Source organism: Balaenoptera physalus (assembly GCF_965194825.1).
Source record: "Balaenoptera physalus genome assembly, chromosome: 14".
NCBI classification, from domain to species: domain Eukaryota; kingdom Metazoa; phylum Chordata; class Mammalia; order Artiodactyla; family Balaenopteridae; genus Balaenoptera; species Balaenoptera physalus.
Window position 1 is genome coordinate 29,711,445 of NC_138893.1, and position 14,201 is coordinate 29,725,645.

The 14,201-nt window shown below is 50.4% G+C and overlaps 1 protein-coding gene across 7 annotated transcripts in view; it reads left to right on the forward strand.

Moving 5' to 3' along the window:
• CTBP2 (C-terminal binding protein 2) overlaps positions 1–14,201 on the forward strand; it is a 164,471-nt gene that overhangs the window by 97,357 nt on the left and 52,913 nt on the right. The gene's annotated exons all lie outside the window — the stretch shown is intronic.

Below are 14,201 nucleotides of genomic sequence, written 5' to 3' on the forward strand. Positions count from 1 at the left end.
TCCACAGAGGGCAGCAATGGCTTCCACCAAAGGGTGTAACGGAGACTCACCAACCAAAAATGCAGTGAAGGACCCAAAACGTCCCTGTGAGGGAGCCTTCCAGAGTCTTCAGGCTTTGCATCAGGGGCCACAGTGTGACTGGGAGGCAGGTCCCCAGTACGTACACCTCCCCTGTGACCTGGACAAGCCATTCCCTGTGGCGGGGTTGGCAGGGATCAAACTGGGGGACCCAGGGCCATGGAAGTTTCTGTAGCTGACACCCCTCGTCCAAGACAGCAGACCACCATCTGACCAGAGGCTGGATCTGTTCTGGAGGCAGGAAGACGGTGTAGGTATTTTGGCCTTTACACAAAACTGACATAGAGAGTAGATCCAGGAGAGAAGGAGTTTTGAGCCACGATACCCGACTTCTTGGAGCCCTGGGTTGTGACTTTATCTGAAAGGGTTTGGGCTTCCTCTGGGCTCACTCTTCTGAAGGTGCCCGGGGTGAGGGTTGCACCTCTGTCCTGTGAGCACCTGGGATGTTGGGGGCTTGCTCGAAGCCTCGCCCAGAGCAGGTGTGGTCACTGAGATGAGTAATTGTGTGGGGTGTGTTCTCCGCAGTGTAGACGCCTTAGCTGTTGAATTCAGTGCAGCAGACCGTGTTTTCGGGCTATTGGTGTGCATGTTAGGTGAGCACTTGGAGCCGTACCTGCCACGCATCAGGCGCTCTGTGAGTGTAGCTGCTGTTAAACTAACACGTGGGGGTGAAAACTGTACAGTGGGAGGCCCCCCCGCACAGACCCAGTCCCTCTCCTCCGAGGAGCCCTGCCGAGGGCTGGGTCCCTTTCCCTCTGGACTTTGGTGAGTTTACCGACCAGCTTTCCCTTCTCTGTTTGGCTCAACTGTGTCTTGGCTTCCTTACGGGGCTGCTTCCTCTTTCAGGTCTGGGGGCTCCCCCGGGAAGGGGCTGGGCGTGTTAGATGTGCTTCAGGACTGGGGGTGTGGCTAAACACGACGTAGGCCTGCTTTCTACCTGGCTGGTGTGCCTGGAGCCGGCTCCTGGGCTTCCGGATTTTTGCACCAACAGTGCCTCTGTAGAGTGGCTGGGGTGACCTGGGAGTTATAGGGGGTGAGTAGAAATACAAGCTAGGAGTTGAGTCTCGGGCTGTCTATCTGTGAGGGAGGCAGAATGTTCCAGAAATGCCATGGTTCCAAGAAACCACCACGGGCCGTGCGAGCCTATGTGGACGTGTGTACGTGCGCGCGCGTGTGTGTTACACCCCATGCCTTCTTTGCCCCTTGGATTCCGGGCAGGCTTGCTGGTATCTAAGCTCCCCTCTGCCCTTTCACATGGCAGGAAACTCTGAAACTCTTTGCCGACTGCCTTTCATGTTACCTGCCTCCTTTTTCCTCTGATTCGGGTAGCTCAACTTAAATAGTAGTTGCAGTTCAAGGACTTTTAAGAACAAGAAAGCAAGAGGGCCTGTTTATCCAGTGCATTCCCATGCAGAGGGTGGCCTTGAAGGCTGCATTCCTTTTTTTCCTTTTTTTTCTCTTTATTATTTGACTTGATCCAGAGAAATAGTTTCATTTTTAAAAATATGTAACGCTTCACAAATTTGTGTGTCATCCTCGCACACGGGCCATGCTAATCTTCTCTGTATCGTTCCACTTTTAGTATATGTGCTACCGAAGTGAGCACGAAGGCTACATTCTTAACATGGGGCCCCGTCTTGGATAGAGCTTTTTAATGTCCCGTATTTATGGGTGTGCATGAGTTGGAGTGGAGACCCCAAGGTGCCCTAGTTAACTCTGTGCGCATTGAGCGCAGCCCTGGAATTTATTGAAGCATCTGGGGTAAGTGAAAATCACAGCAGACTTTCCGTTCTCCAGTGGGCATGGTTGAGCTGCGGAGAATGGAGTTTGCCCCAGAGTTTGCAGAGCTGGATACATCACAGACACACCTCGTGTCAGCGTGGGCAGCTGAGGATTTACAGCATTTAGACGGCTTTTTGTTAGCATTCTCTGTCCTGTAGGTAATAGAAACTTGGCACCGTTGCAGTACAAATGTATCACCGTTTTGGTCTTTCCTGTTGAACTGACCATATCGGTGACCATGGTAAATTTATTAGACTGGGTTGTCTATTACTGTGTGACAAACTACCTCAAAACTTAGAGTCTTAGGACAGCAAAACCATACCTCAGAGTTTCCTAGGGTCAGGAACCCAACACAGCTCAGCTCGGTGCCCTGGCCAGGGTCTCTCATGTTGCCGTCAGGGTGTCAGCCTGAGTTGATACCTCCCCTGAAGGCACAGCTGGAGGAGGTCACGTAGGTGGTTGTTGGTGGATTTGGTTCCTCAGTGGCCACCTCAGTTCTTTGGGCCTCTCCACGAAGCAGCCCACAAGATGGCAGCTGGATCCCGGGGTTGGGGGAGATGCCCAAGACGGCAATGTCGCAGCCCCACCCCACCCCCCCACCCCACCTGCCTGTTGTTATTATCAAGTCTGTTTGTTAGAAACAGAGAGTACACAGGACACAGATACCAAGAGGTGGGGATCGCTGGGGGCCATGTGTGTTGATTCTTTTTCTGGCTTCCATAGCAAGGATGGAATCTGCCCCAAGCAGAGAGGGGGCAGGTCATAGGCCTCTTAGGAACAGTCGTGGCTGTGAAATCCTCCATGGACCCCTGACAACTCACACCCCCCCCCCCCACTGTTCCCTGGGTGCCCCTATGCCAGCAGTGGGGTGCTGTGCAGAACTGACACGTCACCGGGGTTCTGGGTCTGGGTACCCCCTGCGGGAGCTGGACGAGTCACAGAGACACGCCCCTGCTGCCGTCGTGGGAGTCCTGCGCAGTGTCGTGTCCTGTGCTGGGTCCTTGGTTCCTCGTGTTGCTGAGCGCCCCTAGGCACGAAGGGCACCCCTGGCCGGCGCCCCTGCCTCACAGACAGGGAATCCTCTCGCTTGCATGCTGGGTTGTGTGTATTCATAGAGTCAGAAGCGACCTCCGTTCAGAGTTTCCCAGAACCTTAGGAAGCGTGGAGAGGTACAGGCTGCCCCAGCACAGTTTTAACGGAGCCCATTAGAGTCACAGTGTCCAGCCTGAGTCCAGGATCCCTGACTCTGAAGGAGAAACTCATCTTGTCACTGCGGGTGGAATTCAGATCCCTAGTGGAGCTTCGCGCTAGGCTCTCATCACTCAGACCCTGGTGCTCACGGCACAGCCGCGTCACCTGCGTGCTGGCACCCCGAGGGGCCGTGCGGACTCCTGGGCAGATTCCCGCCCCCTCGGAAGCATGGTCCGCCGGTGCCTGACCGAGGAGAAGGGGCAGGGCAGTGTGGGACCACCCTTCTCCCCACCCCTGGCATCAAGGTGGAGACATCTACCCTTTGCTAACGCAGAGGACACAGGGGCAGTGTGTCCAGAGCAATCTTTGGATTTGGGGAGCAGAACACGGTTTAAAGCAAAGTACGGTCGGGACAGTTTTCTTTGTGTCTCTCCCTTGAAAACACAGGTCTCTCTATCTCACGGGAGGCCACTCCTCAGGAGTTACAGGAGGTTGGTGTTGGGCCCATAGCCCCTTCCTTCCCCCCTGCAGCCAGGCCCAGTGCCTGGCAGAGCAGCCCCTGGGGTACAGCTGTGGGCGTGTCCGTATTTGTTGCGTTTTTGGGGCACGTGGCTGGGTGTGGTTTGAGTTGGCGCTCTGTAATAAAGCCAGGACCCATGACAAATCACACCCCGCAGAGGCCGCCTCTTCACCACAGCCAGGCTTCCCTCCAAGGCGGTCCTGAGCTTCCCTAAGCATCATTGGTGCAAGATCCCAGAGGGGTTTCTGGGGGTGGCCACCCCAATATCATCAGTAGGCGTGACGTGGTTTGCTAGGGCTTCATAACAAAGCACCACCAACTGGGTGGTTTAAACCACAGAAATATACTGTCACACAGTTCTGGAGGGCAGAAATCTTGAGACCAAGGTGTCAGGCTTGGTTTTTTCCGAGAGCTGGGAGGGAAGGCTCTATTCCAGGTTTCTCTTCTTGGTTTGTAGATGGCCGTCTTCTCCCTGTGTCTTCGTGCGGTCTTCTGTCCATATCTCTGTCTAAATTTCCCCTTTTTAGAAGAACCCCCACTCACCTTGGATTAGGGCCTTAGTTTAACTTGATTACCTCTATAAAGACTCTGTCTCAATAAGGTGACTGAGGTACTGGGGCTTAGGACTTCAGCATAATGGGCAGTGGAGGGGGGCATAATTGAATCCATAACAAGGCAGTATGGCTGTGGGCAGCTAGTAGAAAATGTGTGTTAGGCCTTTGGGGGTCCGTACACTGACGCTGAGCCCACCGACGAGCAGTTTGGACTCCCAAGGCAGGAAGCACGGTGCTGCAGGCAGGGGGGCGGTCCGGAGCCTGCCTTTCCCCAGGAAGTCATCCTGTGTCGTTTCCATGGGTTGTCTGGTCTGGGGACATGAACATAGTGTCCAGATGTCTGACTCCCTGGAGCCTCCTTCCCCTGTCTGTTCTTGGTCCGTATCTTGTTCTTGGTCTGGTGGGGCCCCCGTAAGTTAGCTCAGAGCAGATTTTTAAATGCCCATCACCTTGTCAGGAGTTCTTTAATAGGATTTCATGTGAAATGGGGATCCTTGGGCATTAGCACACGGTCAACTGTAATTGTCTAAACAGGCGACTGTACTCACAAGTGCCCCCATCCTCCCTAACCATCCCAGTGTTCGCCCTGTCGGTGAAGAATCCAGTTGTTCATGACAGGAGTCACACCTAGAAAATTCTCACGGGGAGCTTTGCTGCCTCCTCTCCCCTGTTCCAGCAACCACTCTGCACCAAGTGAGATTTTAGCCATAGCACAGAACATTCGGGGCTGCAATCAATGCAAAAATGGCATCCTTTACCCACCAAAGCCTTGGAGGCCAGCCAGGAGTCCATAATAAAAGAGGTGAAATAATTCAAGAAGACTGTTTAACCTCAGGAATACCCTGAAATTAACAAAAACAAAAGAAGCTAGTTAGCGGCTCCCTTCTTTACTTCTCGAATTTGATCAGCAAAGATGAAATCATGTGACGCACAAGTGTCACCCGCTTCTCCTCCCCAGCCCCCAGCCCGGCCTCCAGCCACCCGCTCCCCTCGGTGGCCGGCGTGGATACGAACAAAGCCTGCCTCCCCCTGGGTTCCGTTACATTCCTCATCCTCCACATTAAGACCGTGTTAAGCGAAATGAATGGCCGCAAGTTGTATTTCATATTGTTAAATAGCTACATAGAAGATTAAGATTTTCCTTTCTATGACTCAGGTTAAAAAGATAAGGTCTGGGAAGAACCGCTCTTCCATCGAAAGACTTTCTGTAGCTCGGGATTTGTGATTCCCGCCTCACATTTCCAGAAAACTCTTGTGTGAGAACTGTGGGCTTCTGAATGCCTCCACGGCTACAGCCCAGTGGCTTTCCTTGTACAGAAACATTACGATGGAATTTGGATATTTGTAAAGGCCCAGACGCAGAATATCTGTTGTCATGAAACAAAGTTATTACTCTGCTCCCAAGGCCTGAGTTGGCTTTCCTGCGTGTCTGCCTTTGTGCCAGCGGCACCTCCCTGAAATAAAGGATGGGCCGCCGCCCCCCCACCCCACCCCCGGCACGTGGAGCACTCCTGTCCCTTGCCATGCCCTAGAGTGCTGCCCTGGGACCTGGGAGGTGACGGGCTGAGCTGCATGAGGCTCGTGCCCGGGTCCTGGGAAGCTCTCTCTTCCCAGCCTGCCTGCGCACCTCAGGCTAGGCTGCAGGTCTGGAGCAGGGCTGCTCAGAAGCCTTTACTGGGTTTGGTTCCTGACTGGCGATTATGTGACCTGTCCGGTACTGAACTTGGGAGGCTGGGTCCCTACTCCCTCAGGCACATGGTCAGGTTTGGAGTGAGCTCTTCTGCTTGTGTTTGAGATAATCTTTCCGGACACTTGCTTTCTGAAAACAGACAAAGAGTCCCAGCCGTCCGTCCTTCGCATTGATGATAACTTCCTCTCTCCTGGACCAGTTTAAACCCCCTCTCCTGTCAGCCTGACCTGGGCCTTACCTGCTGGCCTCTCTTAGCCTCACCTAGGCCACCAGGTAGCCCACGTGCCTCACTGGGTTGTCCACCCTGAAGTGGGCTGTACAGAGTACCCTCCCCCAGGAGGTCAAAGCGAATCCCACTTAATGTGGTTTGGAACAAGATGGGCAGGGGCTTGTGGTGTCAGGCGCAAGGCAAGAAGGGCAGAGAGGCTCATCCAAAAGGCTTCCTGGAGAAGGCAGAATCCCACCCCAGGATCTCTGTGTGGGGTCCTTCCAAAGGTATCTCCTGCCGTGTCAGATCAAGACTAAGCCGTGTGGTCCAGTGGCATCTGTTGCTATGGCACCCTTGGCTTTGAAATGGTAGTGAGAAAGGATGCTGGTCCTGTGGAGGCGTGGGGGTTGGATGGGGTGTGTGTGTCCCCTACTTCAGCACTGATGGACTGCACCAGCCCCTCCTTTACTTCTCCATCCTGAACCATTTGGGTGCCCTGCAGGTGTGGAGAAGAGAGCTGATTTACCACATCAGTGTGTCGGCTTCTTAGAACTTGGTGATCAGAAAAGACTAGACAGGTCAGCTGTCCCTCTGCGGTGGTCAGCCTGGCCTGTAGAAGCCCGCATCCATAAAGGTTGCGACCTTCAGGTTCAGGGGCCCGGAGACAAGGCCCCACCTCCCAGCCGGTGCCACTGGCCAGAATCAGTTCCTGAATAAGGTTGGAAAAATCTGTTTTTTTCCACCTTCTTCTCCAAATTAATGTCTACTGAAAAGGTTGTGTATCCTGAGGTCATACATGTTTCACAACAAACAGATCCCGGGTTGAGGAGAACTGAGCAATCGCCAGGTAAGCAGGTGTGTGTGGTGCCCCGGGAGCTGTGGTTTGTAATGGAAACCCTGACGCCCTTTGCCCAGGCCCACCTCAAGCCTTTCCTCTCTTTATAAATTACGTCTCTGCCAAGTTGTTTCATCTTTCGTCACTGTAGCTCCTTCCTCGTTGATGTATCTTTACACAGGAAGCGTGGATATAATGGAAAATCATCCTTCAGGGTGGCCCATGGCCTTTCTTGGATCAGGACCCCAAGCCCATGGCTGAGAGCCTCCCTGCTCTGTGACCCGCCTCTCCAGTGCCTGAACTTCAGCTCTGAAAGGGCGAACCTCAGTTGCCAGCCTAGGAGATAGACAGCAGGAGGGCAGCCGCTGTGTTCCTCTCCCTTGGCTGGTCCTGTTCCTAAGGCTAAACACCTGTTGCTTTCAGGGAGATTGGAGGTCTCTTCTGTCCCTTTTGCATCCTGAGATTGAGGGGACATGCAGTGTGTCATCCTGAAGCCATCTCAGACCTTTCCTTTTGTGGGTATCTGGTCTCACTTTCTCCAGGTTCTTGCAGAGTCCAAGTTGGGATTGAGATGAGCAAGGCGAGCCTTGGCAAAGCAGCTCAGGTTTCTGCAGCCTCGGGAAGGCCGTGCAGGGTGTGCAGTGCCCTCTGCTGGCCAAAGGGCCCCATCGCTGGGCGCCAGGCCTCCTCTGGGTGGACCTGCTCCAGGGAAGGGCTTGAACAGAAGGTGGGCCCTCACCGGTGGTTTCCACTGGCTTTGGGAGTGAGTCGAGACTGCAGAGCTCATGCCGTTGCACGTTTCCAGACTGCACAGTGTCAAGAGACACATGGGCTAGGATCTCACAAGGACAGCAAAGCAGTTGTGTCCCCTAAGGAAAGTGGACACTCCGAGTAGCCAGTCTAGGATTTAGAGCCTCCCAGTTGCAAGAAATCAAGAGGCAGACATCTTCAAAAGTCTCAGGGGCTTCCCTGGTGGCACAGTGGTTAAGAATCCGCCTGCCAATGCAGGGGACATGGGTTCGAGCCCTGGTCCGGGAAGATCCCACATGCTGCGGAGCAACTAAGCCCATGCGCCACAACTACTGAGCCTGCGCTCCAGAGCCCACGAGCCACAACTACTGAGCCCATGTGCTGCAACTACTGAAGCCCGCGCGCCTAGAGCCCGTGCTCAACAACAAGAGAAGCCACCGCAATGAGAAGCCCGTGCACCACAACGAAGAGTAGCCCCCTCTCGCCGCAACTCCAAGAAAGCCCTCGTGCAGCAACAAAGACCCAATGCAGCAATTAAAAAAAAAACAAAAACTCACATCAAGATTTTTAAGCATTTAAGATCTCATCATAGCTGTTTGTTTGATAACCAACTAATTCCTTTAAATACAAGTGCAATTCATATATGTTAGAATAAGCCAAATAATCCAAAGTTGCCTTTAAAATGTTAAATCTTCTTTACTCCCCACCTGGCACCTCCACCTCCATTCCATAGACTGTTTTAAAGTTTAGCACAAGTTTAACATATAACCTCCAGTTAGCTGTCTCCTGGTGGCTCCTGCCTTGGTGGCCCCCAGGTCCAAGCCCCTAGTGGCCATCAGTTATCCAAGCTTTTATTCTGCACTGGACCACAGCAAATGGATGTGGGTGCACAGGCGTTTCACAGCCTGCAGACATCACCTTCAGGTGACCTTTGGGGCACAGAGTGGCCACCCCCAAACCTCACCATGGCCAGTGCTCCTCTGCAGGCATTTTATGAGACCTTTCCAAACTTTCCGACGTTCTGGATTCTTCCTCTGTATGGTGTTCACTTTTACTGGCTCAGATATAAACTTGTTATGATAATTTCTTGCATGTAGTATGTAAAAAAGGATGGGGCATCTGGTCAGGATGGAACTTCCTCTGTCCGCACAGAAATTGAGGATGCTTATCCCTTTACCCTATTCAACCAAACTTAGCTACAGATCAAAATTGCCAAAGGAGGAAAGGGTCAGAAAATTGGGAAAGGAAAAATTCATCCGTGTTTCTATGATTCCTCAGTCTCAACACAATGGAAATTAAAGGTGTCCTTTGACACCTCTTAATTTGGATGAAAGTTTGCTTATTTGCCTTTACCTCTTTGTTTCATTTTGTTTTGCTTTTATTTTTAAAGAATGCTTTAGTATTAGAACGAATGTATTTATTTTTAAAGCATATTTGTAAGTCAGGTGCTTTGAAAAAGTGTGAAAATCCTTACCACAGAAGCATCCTATTTTCTTAACCGACACTTAATTTTCATTATGACACAAATAAAACAGCCAATTAGGAAAATCATGAATTGTTTCTGCTCAAGTTCTCTGTTCTTGATGAAAGCTTTTAGCAAGCGAAAATATTTAGAATTCTTGAGTTTTGCATTTAACACCAGGAGATGTATTTTCTAAATCTAAACCAGGCAGAAGGATTCACTCAGAAATTATTTGCTGGCCGAGGAGGTCGTCCCAGGAGGTCGTCCCAGGAAGCGTGGTTTTCACCTTGGCAGCCTCAGACCTCACAGGACGCTCCTCCACCAGCACTGGGATTCCACCTGCTAAAAGACTTGCTGTCTATGTTTCATGGCTGTCACAAGCTCAACATAAATTACAGAGTCTTCATTTTTCATTTCTTTGTCTCCTTCAAAGCCCCAGAGAATATTTTGGTGGGAGTTAGACGGAAAAAAATAAAGTCACAGGCCCACAATTCCTTAACTTCACATCCAAACTGTAAAAGGCTCTGAAAACTTTAATTCTTTGTAACCCATTTGGTGGCAGATTTTGACCTGGCCTGAATTGTTGAATTGTATATTGTGTGTGTGTGTGTATAATTATTTTTAATCTTCTGTGTATTAATCCAGTTGGGTAAGCATGTTCATATGTCCTAGTATAGAAATGTCATTGCTTGGTTTGGGGGTCCATCATAACATGGTGTAAACACTGGCTTGCCCTTTTCAAATTCCATCTGAGCTCTGAAGCCTGCCTGGCCTCTGCTGTTGGAAAGGGCGGTGGCCCGGTGCTAATAGCTCTTGAGCTATCTGCACTTTTCTCTGGGACACTGGTGTTGCATCAGCCCCAGGGGATCAGAGGGTGGGGCCCGTGGATCAGATGGAGGGCATGTGACCAGGGTGTGACCTTGTCACCCTAGGGCTGGGCTGCTGGGCATTCCCTGGGGAAATATGAGCCGCCTTGCCCAATGGGGGAGGCTCCAGGAACCAGAGTGAAGCTCCGGTGTGTATTGAAGGGTCTTGCTGGTAACCCCTGGGGTGGGGGAGGGGAGCCGTCCCTGTGCACTTTTTAATGCCACTAGATGTCTGAACCATATGTTTCCCCTCCTCCCCCCAAAACCTAAATATGCCCCAAAGCTACTGAGTTATAATTAGGGAACGGTAGTTGTTTTGGGACATTGACAAAATTGACTTCAGTAAACTCATATCCCACAGCAGATCTTCCCCCAAAGCTTCTCTTTCTTCCTTAAAGTGTAGTTTTAATTATTTTGTTATTAACTGGGGTATTATGTCAACCATTTAACCAAAGGCTAAGCCCGTGTTTTTCCCACTGATCCCTCACCCCTGTAGAACGTTTCTTTTGTTCTATCTGGATTTTAATTGGCCCTTCAGGTATAGTTGACCAAACAAAACCCACATCTACCTGTTCAGAGGATTCTACCCAGCTTATCATCTGTTGTTCACCTTTGTTTGGCTTCTGAAGATTCTGGAAGAAGTTCTTTAGAGGTGGCCTGAAGCCCTGTGGCTTTATTTGGGACTAGATGAAGAATCAAGAGGGTTTTTTGGTCATTGGTGGGCCAGCGTTCTCAAGGCATTATGAAAACACACTAACCCTGTGGATCTGCTGGATGGCACCCCACCTGCAGGGTCCTTGCCTGTGGCAGCAGGTGCTTGGTGTTGCCTTAACCTGGATGGTGCCTCCCTGCTGGGTCATTCAGAAGTTGGTAAATGGCCCTGTTGCCACATCAGGAGAGTCTTGTAGGCCATGGTAGAGGAGACCCAAGGAGTTATGTCATTCCTTTAGGGATCCCAGGCTTAGAAAGTTGGGAGACCTCGTGCACCAATGCTGCTGGGGCTGCAGGAGCTTCTTCTACTTGCCTTGGGTCATGGGGCAACCTCTCAGACTTTAAATCTCCCCCTGATCCCCACTTGCAGGTTTGACAGTGGAACGTATTCTGAAGATTCCTGGGGTTCACTTGGAGAACTTCGGCAATACTTGCTTAACTACAATAATATTAATTTATTATCATATCGTAAAACTTGGTTTCTCTATTGACATAGTGTTTAAGTAGATTTCCTTAAAAGAATTGAAGGCTGTCCTCACGTTTAACTGGTTTTAGGGGAATTTTCATTTTGAAAGACATCATTGAAGACATCATTTACTTTGTGTAAATTCCTTCGTCTGCCTAATCTTTACAAAGACTAGGAACCAGAATAAAGAAACTGAGGGGGTCTTAAAAACTTATTTGAGATGTTAAGAATGTAAATTAATGATGGCTGTGTTTCGGTGCACTGCAGTGCTTTGGTCCTGGCAGGCGGGGCTGCTAACGGTCATTCAGGAAAGATAATCTGCCCAGATTTTAGACGGTGATTGATGAGGGGGAACCTTTTGTTTTTCACGACCTCACTTTTGGGTGTTTTGCATTTGTTTGTAAAATGAAGTCTTCCTTTTTGTTCTCCCTTTTCTTAACTCTCATGCTTCTCTTTGAAGCCCACAAGTGGACAAATCTTCCATACCTGTATCTTCCTTCTAGTAATCAAGAATCTCTAAGTAGCTTTCTTGTGCAAGCATCTTTCTCCCCTTCTGAAATAAGTTGAATTCCCTGACACCAAACCTTTCAGCCCTAGATCACACCCCTCGTTTCAAGCTAACAGAACTTTAGGTAGACCTTTCTGTGGTTTGCCCTGTGATTTTGGTATCTCTTTTGGGAGAGAAGGCAGTGTTTTTTTCTTGTAAGGTTTGTCAGCGGTACACCCTTCCTACCTGTGAAAAGACCTGAATTTCCTTTTGACCTTTCTGAGTTTCCCCGAGGTTTACCTCCAGCCTCAGCAGGAGGGATGTGCCTGTGTGCCTGGGGCCCGCATCCAAGGGGGCCTGTCACCAGAGGAAGGCACGAGTGGTTCTTAGAGGCCCGCTGTTGGGCACCGAATGTTTTCCTGCGTGTTCTCTGATCTGCACAGCCGCTTTGGAACATAAGCAGCAGCGTCTGCACTGTACAAACATGGAGCCTGCTAATGCAGTCATTTTGCAAGTAGGTTCTAGAACTCTCTTCCCACCCACAAATATGGTGTGGAGGTTTGCAATTTCAGTCAAAGTGAGACAGTGTAATACATCCCCCTCTGCTTTTTCTTCCCTATGTGGACCTTTATCTATTGTGGTTAAACATTGACCAGATAGTGTCAATGGATGATAGTAGTGGCAAAAAGTTCGTGATTTATGAGTGGAGACTGGTGTAAAGTAAAGGCAGCGGTGGGCTTCCGTTAGGGGGCCCCGCTGAGGGCGCCCAGGGCCAGTGTGGATAGCAGGGTGCTGGCATTCTCGGCATGGACACCAGCCAGGCACCGCTGCTCACAGCTCAGCTCTGAGGAGGGCCTGTCCCTGTCCTTAGGAAGAGGGTCATGTTAATTAAGTCCTGGTGAATAGCTCGCTCCTTCAGAGGACCAAGGAGGAAAATGTCACATACATTGACACATTCTTGCTTTCTTTTTAAGCAAGAATGTCATACATTGTTGCTTAAAAAGAAATATTGGGGGGGGGAGGGATCGATTGAGGGGAGGGGATTGAGACTACGTGATTTAGTCCGCGGTCACTGCTGTAAAGTCCAAACCAGACTCCGCCCAGTGGCCTCACGACTCTGGATGCTCTGTCAGCATGTCCAGTCAGAGACAGGGGTGGGTGCCGCAGCTGGAGGGGACCCCGTGGAAGGGCCAGCCACAGAGAGACCCCACCTCACCCCCCAAAGCCACACACACAAGTCAGTTGCCTTTTTTTTTTTTTTTTAAATAATAGGACGCAGACAATTTGTGTAAGCTGATGCCTGATCTTTCCTTTGATTGCATAATCGAGATTCTACTTATCAATTTTTCAGGAAGCCATCTAATTATACAAATTAAAATTCAAAGGAAAGCAAAAAGAATGATTATGCCTCACTCGGGGAATTGGAGGAGGAGGGTGTGAAGCCCGTCTTGCCTCAGATGATAATGCTGTCATTTCTCATCTCCAAGGCACTTCACAAATATTAACTAATTAATTCTCTCACCCCGGATGCGGCGGCTAACACGGGGTCTGTCTCCACGCCAGAGCCAAGGAGGGGCCGTCCGCTGATCAGAGCCCGGGACCCGAGCAAATGAAAATCGCCAGCCGACCTCTGAGGGTCTGTCTCGGACAGAAACCCTTGGATCGGAGGTCCTGCTTCTCTGTCTGTCTGTCTGTCTGTCTCAAGTTGACCAGTAAGAAGCCACCTCCCCCGTTTGCATGATTACCTTTCATAAAGCCCAGCAAAAGTGAAACCAGGAGTTTAGAAATCTGCCTACCCCGTCAACCCAGTGCTGCTCTGGCTTGCTTCAGGATGGCCTTCATCTCCTCGCGTGTCCAATAGGGTCATTCCAGGTGTGGGGAACGTCCCAGGTTTGGAAAGGGTTTGGTGTCTCTTGGATGTTGCATTAATTATTTATGTGATTAGAAATTGTGCTTTTTTTTTTTTCCTAGCTCTTTTTTAAAAAAGCACATAATTATTGCCATAAATCTTTTCAGCCTCATTGCTGAGAAATTAGTCATTAACTTCCAGGAAGTCGCCTACCTTTTCATAGTCAGACCTGCATTCCGACCTTTGATAAAGTAACTCCCAGCGTTTTGCGTAACTGGTGATCATACATAATAATCCTCATTATTAACCCTGGAGCCTCACGTTTGTCTCCTCACCCCCTCCTCCTCTGCTGGATAACTGAGGACGACTTTGTGTGTGTGTGTGTGTGTGTGTGTGTGTGTGTGTGTGTGTGTGTGGTAGTAGTAGTAGTTGTTGTTAGAATAACTGCAGTAATGAGTCAAAAGCTGTGGGACTTTTGGGGGTTACAGGTGATGATTTGTGGCCTCAACTGGTACATTGGCTGAGCAGGAAATGAAGGTCAGGGTCTCCCAAACACGTAGCCCCGACTTTCTCCCCAAATCGGGCTCCCCATTCCTCAGGTGGTGTGGCATGTGGATTTCCCTCTGGAGAGGCCCAAATACCCCAACCCCAGTGGGAGACCCTTCCTCCTCTGCCTGAAACACCACGGGTGTGGGGCAGCTGCAGGCAGCCGATGCCAGCTGTGGCTCCCTCTGGATGCAAGGAAGGCTCCG